Source organism: Furipterus horrens, unplaced genomic scaffold, assembly GCF_987537825.1.
Source record: "Furipterus horrens unplaced genomic scaffold, mFurHor1.1.pri manual_scaffold_9, whole genome shotgun sequence".
Lineage (NCBI taxonomy): Eukaryota > Metazoa > Chordata > Mammalia > Chiroptera > Furipteridae > Furipterus > Furipterus horrens.
Window position 1 is genome coordinate 22,570,935 of NW_028327179.1, and position 11,534 is coordinate 22,582,468.

The 11,534-nt window shown below is 34.7% G+C and overlaps 1 pseudogene; it reads left to right on the forward strand.

The window, feature by feature from the left end:
- The first annotated feature begins 1,205 nt into the window (after positions 1 to 1,205).
- Positions 1,206 to 1,340, forward strand: LOC150001397 (thymosin beta-10 pseudogene; annotated as a pseudogene).
- Positions 1,341 to 11,534: the final 10,194 nt, after the last annotated feature.

An 11,534-nucleotide genomic window follows, 5' to 3' on the forward strand; every position in this document is an offset into this window, starting at 1 on the left:
AACAAGAAAAACAAAAGCCACACAGATCAAAAACAAAGAAATAAAACTGTCCCTATTTACAGATGACATAATTCTCTATCTAGAAAATTTCAAGGTGTGTATATAAAAAACTTCAAAAACAAATGAGTTGACCAAGGTCCCAGGATACAAGTTCAATGCATAAAAATATAGCTCAATATTAAAAAAATCAATTATATTTCTATATACTAACAAGGAATATGTGAGAACAACAATTAATAACATAATGTCATTTATAATTGAACCAAGAAAATGAAAAAACTGTAAAGGTAACAATACATACTTAGGATCTGTGTACTAAAAATTACAAAATGTTGATGAAAGAAATAAAAGATCTAAATAAATAGACATGTTATGTTAATAGATTAGTAGATTCAACATGAAACATCAATTCTTCTTAAACCAATCTATAGGTTTAATACAATTCTTCTGAAAATTCCATCAAGGATTTCTAAATGTAGATAAGCTTATTTTATAATTTATATACTTAAAGGCACAGAACTTAGACTACATAAAATGATTTTGATAGGAATAATAAAGTGGGAGTAATCATTCTACTTATTTCAAGTCTTAGTACGTTGCTACAGAAATCAAGACAATATTGTATTGTCAGATGGTAGACAGGTAGGTCCACTGAACAGAATAAAGAATTTAGAAATAGGGGCACACAAGTATGCCCAGCCTGTTCGGGGGCATGTTTTTGACAAAGGTGCGAAAGCAATTCAACGGAGGAAAGACAGCCTTTCCAACAAGTGGTGCTGCAGCAACCAAACATCTACAGGCAGGAAAGTGAATCCTGACCCAGACCTCTCACTTCATACTCACGTTATCTCAAAATGAATCATGAAAGCCATAAAACCATTAGAAGGAATAAGGATAGAAGAAAATCCAGGATCTAAAAATAAGCAGAGTTCTTGGACTTGATATCAAAACTATGATCCATAAAAAGAAACTCTGAAACAGAACTTCAACAAAATTGAAAACTTTCACTCAGCATATTACTCTGAAGGTATCAATTGGGAGAAAATATTTGCAAACCACAAATACAAGGACAAAGAAAATATTGTAGAAACTCAATAGTAAAAGGACAAACAATTCAATTAGAAAATGTGGTCTCTTGCTGCAGCAACGCGAGTGGGGGTCAGGAGCCTGATTTGGGAGTGAAGGCCAAGGACTGTTTTAAGAAAATGACCGACAAGCAGGACATGGGTAAAGTCACCAGCTTAGATAAGGCCAAGCTGAAGAAGATGGAGACGCAGGAGAAGAACACCCTGCTGACCAAAGAGACCATTGAACAGGAGAAGTGGAGTGAAATTTTTTAAGAACCTGGAGGATTCCCCATCCCTGTCATCAGTTGTTTTATGTGGAGGAAAAAACTACAGCAAGATAGTCACGAGCGACAAACTGCACTGTGAACCCAGACACTCTGTGCCCATGCCATTGGCCTGTGGGTCTCTGAGGGGACCCTTCCCACCACCAATTAAACTGCCAAATTCTCCTGTTTGCCCTGGAATACTGTAGAAAACTATTTGTATGATTAATAAATATAAAACACACACACACACACACACAAATGTGAACAGATATTCTGCTGAAGAGCTGTCAAATACACACATGAAAATAATGAATGGAGATGTAAGGTAAAACATAGGAAATATAGTCAATAATATTTTAATAATGAAGTATGGTGCCAGGTGGGTACTGGAAATATGGGAGAACACTTTATAAAGTACATGATTGTCTGACCATTATGCTGTATGTCTGACATTAATACAAAATAACGTCAAATATAAACTAATTGAAAAAACTACTATGAGATATCTTTACATGCATGCTAGAATTGCTAAAATAAGAGTGACAGCACCAAATGCTGGAGAGGATGTGAAGGTAGCTGTGATTATAAAAGGGCAGCATGAGGGCTCTTGATACAGAACTGTTCTGTATCTTAACTATGCTGGATGCCACACAAAACCACACATGTAATAATTTGTATAGAAGTAAATACATACAAGCACACACACACACACAAATGAGTGTATGTAAAACTCATGGTATCTGAAAAAGAAAGATAAATCGAATCAAAAAGAATTTCCCGGTTAAGGTATTATACTATAGTTACGCAAGATTTTACTATTGATAGAAACTGAGTGAAGAGTATGCAAGTTCTTTCCATATTATAGCTGACAATTGCATGCTAATCTAGTGTTACCTCAAAAGAAAAGGGTAAAATAAAAAGTAACTGAGAGTCCATTGAAGAGAGTCTATTTACTTTGTCTGTGGTGTGTTAAAAAAAAAAAATCTTTGTGGGCAAATTTATGTGAATCTCAAGAACAACTTTAGCTGCTATTCCCACAATTTAGACTGAGCCTATGGTAATGGCATTGGCCTAAGTTTCATCTGAATTTGCTGTCATTTCAGCACTCTCTTGAACTTTTTGGTTCCACCATTTCAGTCGGATCCCTCTCTGACTTTCTCCCTTCTAGTCTGAAGCAGAACTTCAGTCCCAGCCTGAGTCACTCAAAGCCTGATATTGCCATGAGATACATTGCTGTGTTTAGCTCCGTATAACTGTCAGTAATATAAGTGCTTTAATCTTCTAATTAACTATGTGAAAGACACCAACACATATGTTTAACAAAAGATGAGCTTAAAAATATTTTAATACCAGTGTTCCAGAGATATTTACAATAACTGTTCTAAATTTTGTTTTGTTTTCACTACTTTCATGTACTAGATGCAACATTAGTTTAGTTTACCCTTATGAGGTGGATTTTTAATTTAGAATGTGACTATAGTGTTTATGTGCTTTTCAGTTACATCTTTCTAAAACAAGTTAGCTTGTTACCATAGACACGGGCAAATTTTGTTGGCAAATAGAAATGATAAAGGACAGGTCAAATCTCATTTGGAGTAATGGTGCTGTAATGAAAATCTATACACACGGAGAGAGCATATACTTTTCGCTCACTTGTTTCAAACAACTCTTGATTGAATAAAAGTCCATGGCAACTAGCAAAGTTGAACAGTCCTACAGAGCCTATTGTAATCAAATCAGGCTTGAGTCACAAGTGAAAATGAATTTGGATTTCACCTCCTCCCAAATGTTTTTCTAGGCAACATACACTCTGAAATAAAGAACCTGTCAAAAGGAGCCGGCAGAAAATCACAGATTATAATTCTGAAACCCACACAGCTCCTTTGTCACAGTTACTTTTAACCACAGTGGCTGTCAGGCTAGATGCCTCAGATGAGATGTTAGACAGCATTCCCAGGGTCATTTTTTGAAGCCACGGTGTTAACATTGTTTTGTGAACTGTGACAATCATTGTCCCCGCTCATAAGTAACAGTGTTTTCCTTAGAGCTCCCTTTTCCAAACAGGCTTGTGGTACATTTCATGCGAGCCTAGTATAGCTAACGCCCTCAGTAGTCACGATGTCTTGGATCACCGTTTTCTGTGGTGCATTATGATTACATTTTCTACTGACTGCTAGGTAGACTAAACGGCATTGCTGTAATTATGATGCTGTGACCCAGAATTGGAATCAAAGCACAGAACTGAAAGCAAACCATACTGACCCTGTAGCAAGTGTTTTGTTTTTGTTTTTGTTTTTCTGGTCAGACAATGTATTGTTCTGTATTTAAAGCTTTTGCCACTTAATGGCAACAAGTGAATGAATCATTGGAGTTATTAAAAGAGTATTTAAATGGTTGAATGTTATAAGAATCAAAAGCACTGGAAAAGAAAATGTTGCCACTACTGGGTTTTGCTGGGAACATAGTCATTCCTTTTCAAAAAAAACACAACATTTTCTCATAATAGTTTGGGAAAATTGTCTCTCTCATAAGATCTTTTCCCATTCAGGTGCTTTGATTCTTATCAGAAGGCCCTGAGTCTGACTCAGTTTGCAGAACACTCGATTATTTCCTGTGGGTTTGAACAACTGTAGGCATTGGTCCCATTTCAGCATTAGACAGAAGGTAACAAACTTCACCCAATATTCGAACACTGAGGATCCAGGTCTGCTGACTGAATTCAGCTATTTCTTTCTAGACTTAACTGCAACTGAAAGAGTCAGGCTTCTGCTACTCTTATACCTTAATAATTCCTATAAGCCCCACATTCTTTCCCCTGTACCTTTTCAGGAAGAATTTTGTATCTAGCATCTAACACAGAGAGGCTGGAACACTGCCACTCTCCTTGGGTCCTGATATTTACATGCCTGGAAAGAGCCCTCTAGGGTCAAGGGAAAGTGGGTGGATTTTAAGTGTTTTCTGGCATGCTGCATGGATCACTTTCTCCCTGTAACATAGCATGTCAAGTATACAATCTTAGAAAGAGAAATTTGGAGCTTGGGCTCTATTTCAGTGGAAGAGAAGTGAGTAAGAGGGAGTGGGGGAAAGAGAGGGTGCGGGAGAGAGAGAGACAGCAACAGAGAGAAAGTAAATTACTTGAAAAGCTAGTACCCCATTTTAGGGGATTTCTTTAGATTGTCCTATGACTAAGTTTGCTCATTTTTATCACTATCTTTCCATTTTCTCTGATGTTATTTCATTGTATCTTAAAACCTTGGAGTGTCTAAATGTCACCTCAGAAGCTTAGTTACCATGTCTATTTCTCAGTTCCACCCCCAGAAATGTACATGACTCAGCCTAGGGTAGTACACAGGAATTTAATTTAGGATTAAGCAAAGAGTTCTTAGACATAATGCCAGAAAAGGATCCAGAAAAAGGAGTGTATATGATGAATAAGGCCCTTGAACCGTACTTTTTAAAAACAGAATTCTAACATTTAAGAGCATGTTGGTAAAAAAGATCATGAAACATTCTGTTTAATCTACACCTTCACCAGGATAGATGACTAAGTATATAAGACTCCAGGACAGATACACTATTCAGAATTAAGGAATATAAATGTAAAACTGTGTGTTCTTTATACCTCCTGGGGACTTAAGGGAAAATAGATGGACTCAGGTACAGTGGCTGAGAAGAAGATAACCCTTTGGCTTCTCCACTCTGGTCACAGCATTCATGTTTATTTTTAAACCCCAGGTTTTCTGTTCCCCAGCTCCCTCCATTTCCCATGCTTACCACAGACACTGGAGCTCTTAATAACAATTGAGTGTTATCCATAGTTTTTGCATCTGAGTTCTTTTCCAATTATCTGTGTTAGCATGAACACTTTCCTAGCACAGGTGCCTTCCCTAATTGGTGACAGTCTCCCTATTCTCTATGATGTCACCTGGGTGTGATCCTGGTCTTCCATTCACTGGAGGGTGAAGGAGTTTTTCTGCCTGGCTAGACTTTGTGTGTTAAATCTTCCTGAATTCAGGAAGATTTAAGTGTAGTTGTTACTCAATCCCCAGAACACATCCCTTCACTAGGGTCTCTCTCTTTAGCAGCCTAGTTTCAAGGCTTCACCTCAAATGCTGCTAATCATATCATTTCAGCACAGTCAACCTGAGACTTAGCATGTCTTGAGATAATATACTTTTTCAAAGAAGTCCACTAAAATTGCTAGACAATTGAAGATGGATTATATTAATCCTCCCTAATTTGCTCATTGGCCCAATCATGGTAAACCCTCAATACGAGGCACTTAAAAGAGGAAAGAAACCTTTTTATTGGTATGAGGAATAAGGTAAATTGGAAGTAACAGCAAGCTTTTATCACTTGTATTACTGAACCCAAAGAAGGATACCATAAAAATAAAGTTGTTTTACCGTCTAGATTGATGTGGCTGGAAGAAGCATCAGTAAGAGTCCCTGTCTTTAATGTCTTAGTTAGAATGAAATGATTGATTTAAAGACTATGGCAATAACTTAGTAGATATCCCCGAGTGCAGCTTATGATCTTAAAGAATTGCATCTTCTCTTGACAAGTAGATCAAGATCTACTTCTCTCTGGCTCATCTATGCCAAAGCAAGATCTGAAATTATTTCTCCTTTCCTCTCTAGAGCTATTCAGAGAAAGAAAATTTGTTTTTATTGGATTAACTGTTTTATCTTAATTATGAGACACCATTTTTCTCACACCAGGATTGTGTGGTATGAAGTAGGGGTTGAGATTCATTTCATTTCTTATGGATATTCCAGCACTGTTTGTTGAAAAGATTTTTCTTTCCCCATTGGAATGATTAAGCTTCTTTTCAATCAATTGACTGCATAAATGGAGCTCTTGTGTTCCTTTGATCTTTCATTCCTTAGGCCAGTATTAAGCTATATTGATCACTCTGGCTTAATCATAACTCCAAAAGTTGCTAAACTAGAACATTTTTGGTTTAATTTTAAATTTCTAAGACTGATGCTGTTTTTTATTATTTATTACTTTAGATGTAAATTTTCTTATTTTATTTGTCCTTTTTATATTTACTAGTGAATTTTGCCCATGTCTTTTGCTCACATTTTACTGTTATGCTAGAGTATTATATATTAATTTTTTAAATATTAATTTATAATTTACCGTGTTTTTTTTTAGTGGTGTTTTTCACATGCCAACGTGTGTCCTTCCCAGGTTTATGTATCAAGTACTTAATACTTAATTTTTTATTTCTTTCATTTTCTTTTGTTTAAATAATTTAAAAAATTCTTTTTAAATTCAATATTCCATTTTCTTCTAGTTTCATTGCATACTAATTTTTATCATTTAATTATTCAGTCCACTCAAGATTTACATATTTTGACTTATGATAAAACAAAAAACAACATGAAACATTTTATCACCTTCACTTAATAGGTGAGGACATTATCCCCAGAAGAATTACCTGACTTTGCTAGGAGTTACACAGCTATTCATAGTAAAAAGTGGAGTTGAAATTTTAACTCTTAACTCTCCTATTCTAAAGCCCATGTGCAAACTTATGACAAGCACATTGCCAAATCACCAAAATTTTGCACTTTACTTTCTCAATGTAAACTTTTAAATAAATATCTAAAGATCTGTGCATGCTCCAAAATCTATTTACTTTAAATTTATTCATTAATAAACTATATGTCTGTGAAACAGACCACCATAGGGACTATCAAGTAGATAACAGACAGAGTTACAAGGGAAAATGCCTTCAGTACCAGGTAGAAAATGCTATACATGATGTTCAGTGCCATAAAAGAAGTTGGAATTATGGAAAAATAGAGAAAGCCTGTTTTTCCGTAAGCATGTTAGTCATCTTTTTAAACCCTTGGTGTTTACACCATGAATGACTGTAGAGTGAGACTCTCGGGGCACCATTAGATCCTTACCTTACTATGTCTACCAAACTTAAACAGCTGCGTCACAATCTGCGCCCTATCACAACCAGTTCTCTACTTTGAAAGACTCACTTAAACTTCTTGAGCACAAACTGCCAAGTTCTATAAATATTCTTCTCTCACTCAGCCTTCCTGAGACTTTGTTTTAAGACTGTCATGGTGGCGTTCACCCATTCTACAATGAATTCTAATGAGCCTGCCTTTGCTGTATGAACCAACTGTCCAGTGGTGTTTGCGGGACTTCAACACTTGCAGAGAACTGGTACTAAGGAAGAGGTATAAACCAAGGTATGTTTGTTCAACTCTAAGTTTATTCCCTCTGGCCAAGTTCACACATGGATTATATCTGACTGAGAATAAGAAGCAATTCCCTATACCACAAAAATGCACAAGCCAATGTGAAGAGGGAAGAGGAAGAACATTTATCCATTGCTGCTCTGGAAGCTGTGTAGGGCATGGAGTCAACAGCTGAGTTCTCTTATCAGGTAGATTATTTATATCCTTGAATAGCTACATAAGATGTCTAACTTCATTACCATTCAAAGACATAAATTAAGGAATATACCATTTTCATTTGTTTAATTTCTTAGAATAATGCAAGAAAATAAAGGGAGAATTTTAGTATAATTAAATATTAACACAATTCCAGAAGATTAAAGGAGAAGGAAGATGAATGGGCTAACCCTTAATAATGAATTAACTTACCATAAATACTTCAAATAATATTGCCAAATATATAATGAAAGTCTTGTCCGAGTCTTGGATGTAAAGAAAGAAGTCAATCCCCAAGGGAAAGAACAGTTTATCATTGACATGTTTTGAATTGCCAGCACATGGGAGTAATGGAAAGTAGATAAACTTTTAGCTGGTTTTGAGTTTTAATATTGCTTTTAAAATATCTATGGAAAATTGATCTCTTTACAGTCTGCACTCTGACAAATTGCTCTCTACTACCTTCCCCCCTCCAACAGCTTAGTTTGCTACTTGCTGGTACTTTCCAGGTCTCAATTTTCATAAGAAACATGGAGATCAATTCAATGACTAAATCCTATTTTAGTTAGTAAACTGAAGAAAGATATTATCCCCTGTGCCAAAGTCATATGCTTCCCAAATTCTAAGAAGCACTACATGTGCCATTTAGTTATGATTTAACATGGTAACTGAACATCACCCATGAGCAAATCACTGATAATAAACAATGTTCTTTTGGAAGATAGTTATAACTGTCTACTGTGTACCAAAACCATATCTGTTATGAATTTTAAATTTGTTTCTCTTTCACTTTTAAGAAAGAAAAATGTATGACAGAATCAGTATAAGAATCACATATTGTTTGAATTTTCCAGAATAGTATTTAATAAATAATATTAATAATTGAATTTTTAAGTCACGAATCAATATATGTTTACAAAATTCACAAGTAAAATATATTAACAAAAATAAATTGTTTTGTTTTAGGATTTGAATTCTAATAAAACAGAGCCCAAGGGTTTGATTGTGTTTTTGCTGACATAAAAAAGTTTTCATTAATTCTCCTAGGTAAAACATTTTTAGTATAATTTTAATTGCTGAACATAGCTATATAGCCTAAGCTTAGGATGGGATTTCTCCATAAAATAGGCTGTTTTAAATTAAAGACTTGCTTTTGTCTGATATAACATAATGCAATACTCAATAATTAATTTTTTTTTAATAAGCTTACTAACAAGTAAAGGAGAATGGTCATAGCCTCATGGATTTGATTGATTTGTTATTAATCAAGGTTAATATTTTAAACTTTTAAAATTAGGCCACTTTGTATCTTGTATAATAAATTGATATAATGAATCAAATGATTTGATGATTTAACATTATGGTGTAAAAATTGATTCATAAAAGTATTACCAAATTTTGTCTGCATGGGTACTCAGAAAATAATTATAGTTAGGTGAGTAGGTAGATAGAAATATAGATAAACACATATGAACATATATCTTAGGGCTCAACAGGCCACTTATAAACCATTACTGTTGCTTTTTAAAGAAAGAAGGTATTTATAAGAAGTTCATGAGTTATTCAATATTGGGTTTTGAGTATAAGGTAAAAAGAGAAAGGTTGACCTAATCATTTATTATTAATATGACATACAACATTTATTGAGTATTTTTCATATTTTAGACACTGTATTAAGACTCTTTCATGGGTTTTATTACACAAATGTCTTTATGTGCTGATAAAGGAGTACAGTTATCTCAATTTTCTAGGAAGAACAGTGTTTAATGACTTGGGGATTTATTATAGAAAGCAGGACAGGTTGAGCTGGCTGAAGGAGAAGTATAATAAACTATTATGTTTCTAGGTTGGCAACTCAAGTGACAGTCAAATCCCAGCCTCGCTTCACCACAGTTAGAGCCCCTACGCAGGGTTTTGTTCAACATATGAAACCATACACAGTGACCCGGACTCTCTTTTTATTTTCTGAGCCTCTACTGCTGATTCTCTTCACCGGCATTTGTGTAGACAGCATAAAACATAAAAGTAATGACTCTTTTTCTCCTTAATGATAATGGAAACACATTTCTAGAGTCTTTTTCAACTTCAAAGAAGAAATTCAAGTGAATATTTATGAACCCTGATCTCTGCCAAAGGGATCCTAGATTTGATTAGCTCGGAGTCGTGGAATTAAATTATGTTGAAGCATTTCAGCTAGCAGCATTCTGCAGCAAACTGCCTGGCACAGAAAAGCTCCCTCCACTGTACTGATTACAAATCAAAACCTTCCTCCTTGCCCTTTTCTTCAGGTGTGGGCATAAATTTGCTTTCGTTAAGCATCTAGGCCCACACAGAGATGTTACTTTTGCTCATCATGTTAAAAAAGCATTATTAGATGAAATTTTTAAATCTGCTAAATAGCTATACCAGAGAGAAGCCTCAGTACACAATATTCATCTCAAGCTCTTTAAAGTTTTCATTTCTTGCTAAAGACATATATAAATTTGTTGACTGAGACTCAGATGAAGTCTGGCAGAAAAAATATATTTTCCTAATGAGAAAGAGAATGGTCATCATGCCATGCTTTCGATGAAGGAGAAATGCTTTGCTAATGTGTGCATATCCACATTCTTTCCAGAACATATCTGTGATATCGGTAGCCATGAAATGGAATAGCAGTACTCTAAAGAAAATTTGTAATAATTGCCAAAGAAGGTCAATACCAATGAAGATCTTTCTCTCTTTTTTGTTAATGAAGATTGTAAAAAAAAAAGAGCATTGCTCATTGGTTTATTAGGGAATAGATTTTAAATTCAAACTATAATAAAAATAATCATAGATGTAATAATTTTAATGTTATCAGTACTTTTACTTTTAAACAAAATTCAACAAATTGCCTTTTCAAAATAGCAACAGAGTCTTGTATGCTACAGTTAAAGATACATTCCATATAAAGTAAGTATGACATAAAAAATCAACCATAACATTTTTAGTTAGAAACAACAGAAATTCAACTAAACTAGAGTAAGAAGAATGTTGAATGTATTAATTTAAATATCCAAGAAGACTCAGTGAGTTACTGAGTTCAAAGACAACTAGATCTAAATATCTAAACAAAGTCATCAGTCTCTAAGTCTTTCTTTGTCTATCTGTCTGTCTCTCTTCTTCTCCATTTCTCTCTTTCTCCTCCTACCACTTCCCTAGTTCCCTTTTATATCCTTGATCTTTGATGGGTTTTCTATTTGTTTACTCCAGACACTTAATGCTCTATCTAAGAGACAGCGAGGCCTGCTGTTGGTACGGTCTGTGTCACAGGCCCACAACTGTATTAACATCTGTGTCCCAGGAAAAGAAGAGGATGCTGGATTCTAATTAGACCAGAAAAGCATAGTTTCCAAGAAAAAGATGTAGACCAATATATGTTTACTACACAGAGATGTGTTGCTTTCATTGCCTAAAGAAGAAGTGAAAAGCAAAGACAACATTTACCTATTGGTCAGAGAACAACATCAAAAAGAATTTGTTATATTGAGACCTTGCCATGAGCCACTGAAGGATACTATCAAAATGGTATACTTGTATCCTGCTCTAAAAATTTATAACTTTGTTAATTTTGACACTGAGTTTACCTTGCATTTGTTTTTTGCTTCTACTTACATATAGTATTCTAATAATAACCTGGGGAACATATGTTTGCCATGAGTATTGCATTTTAATAAATATATGTGGAAAGATAAAGAAGGCTTCGATGGACCTGGTGACAAATGTATCTATATAAGATTTAAAGCACATTATGTTTA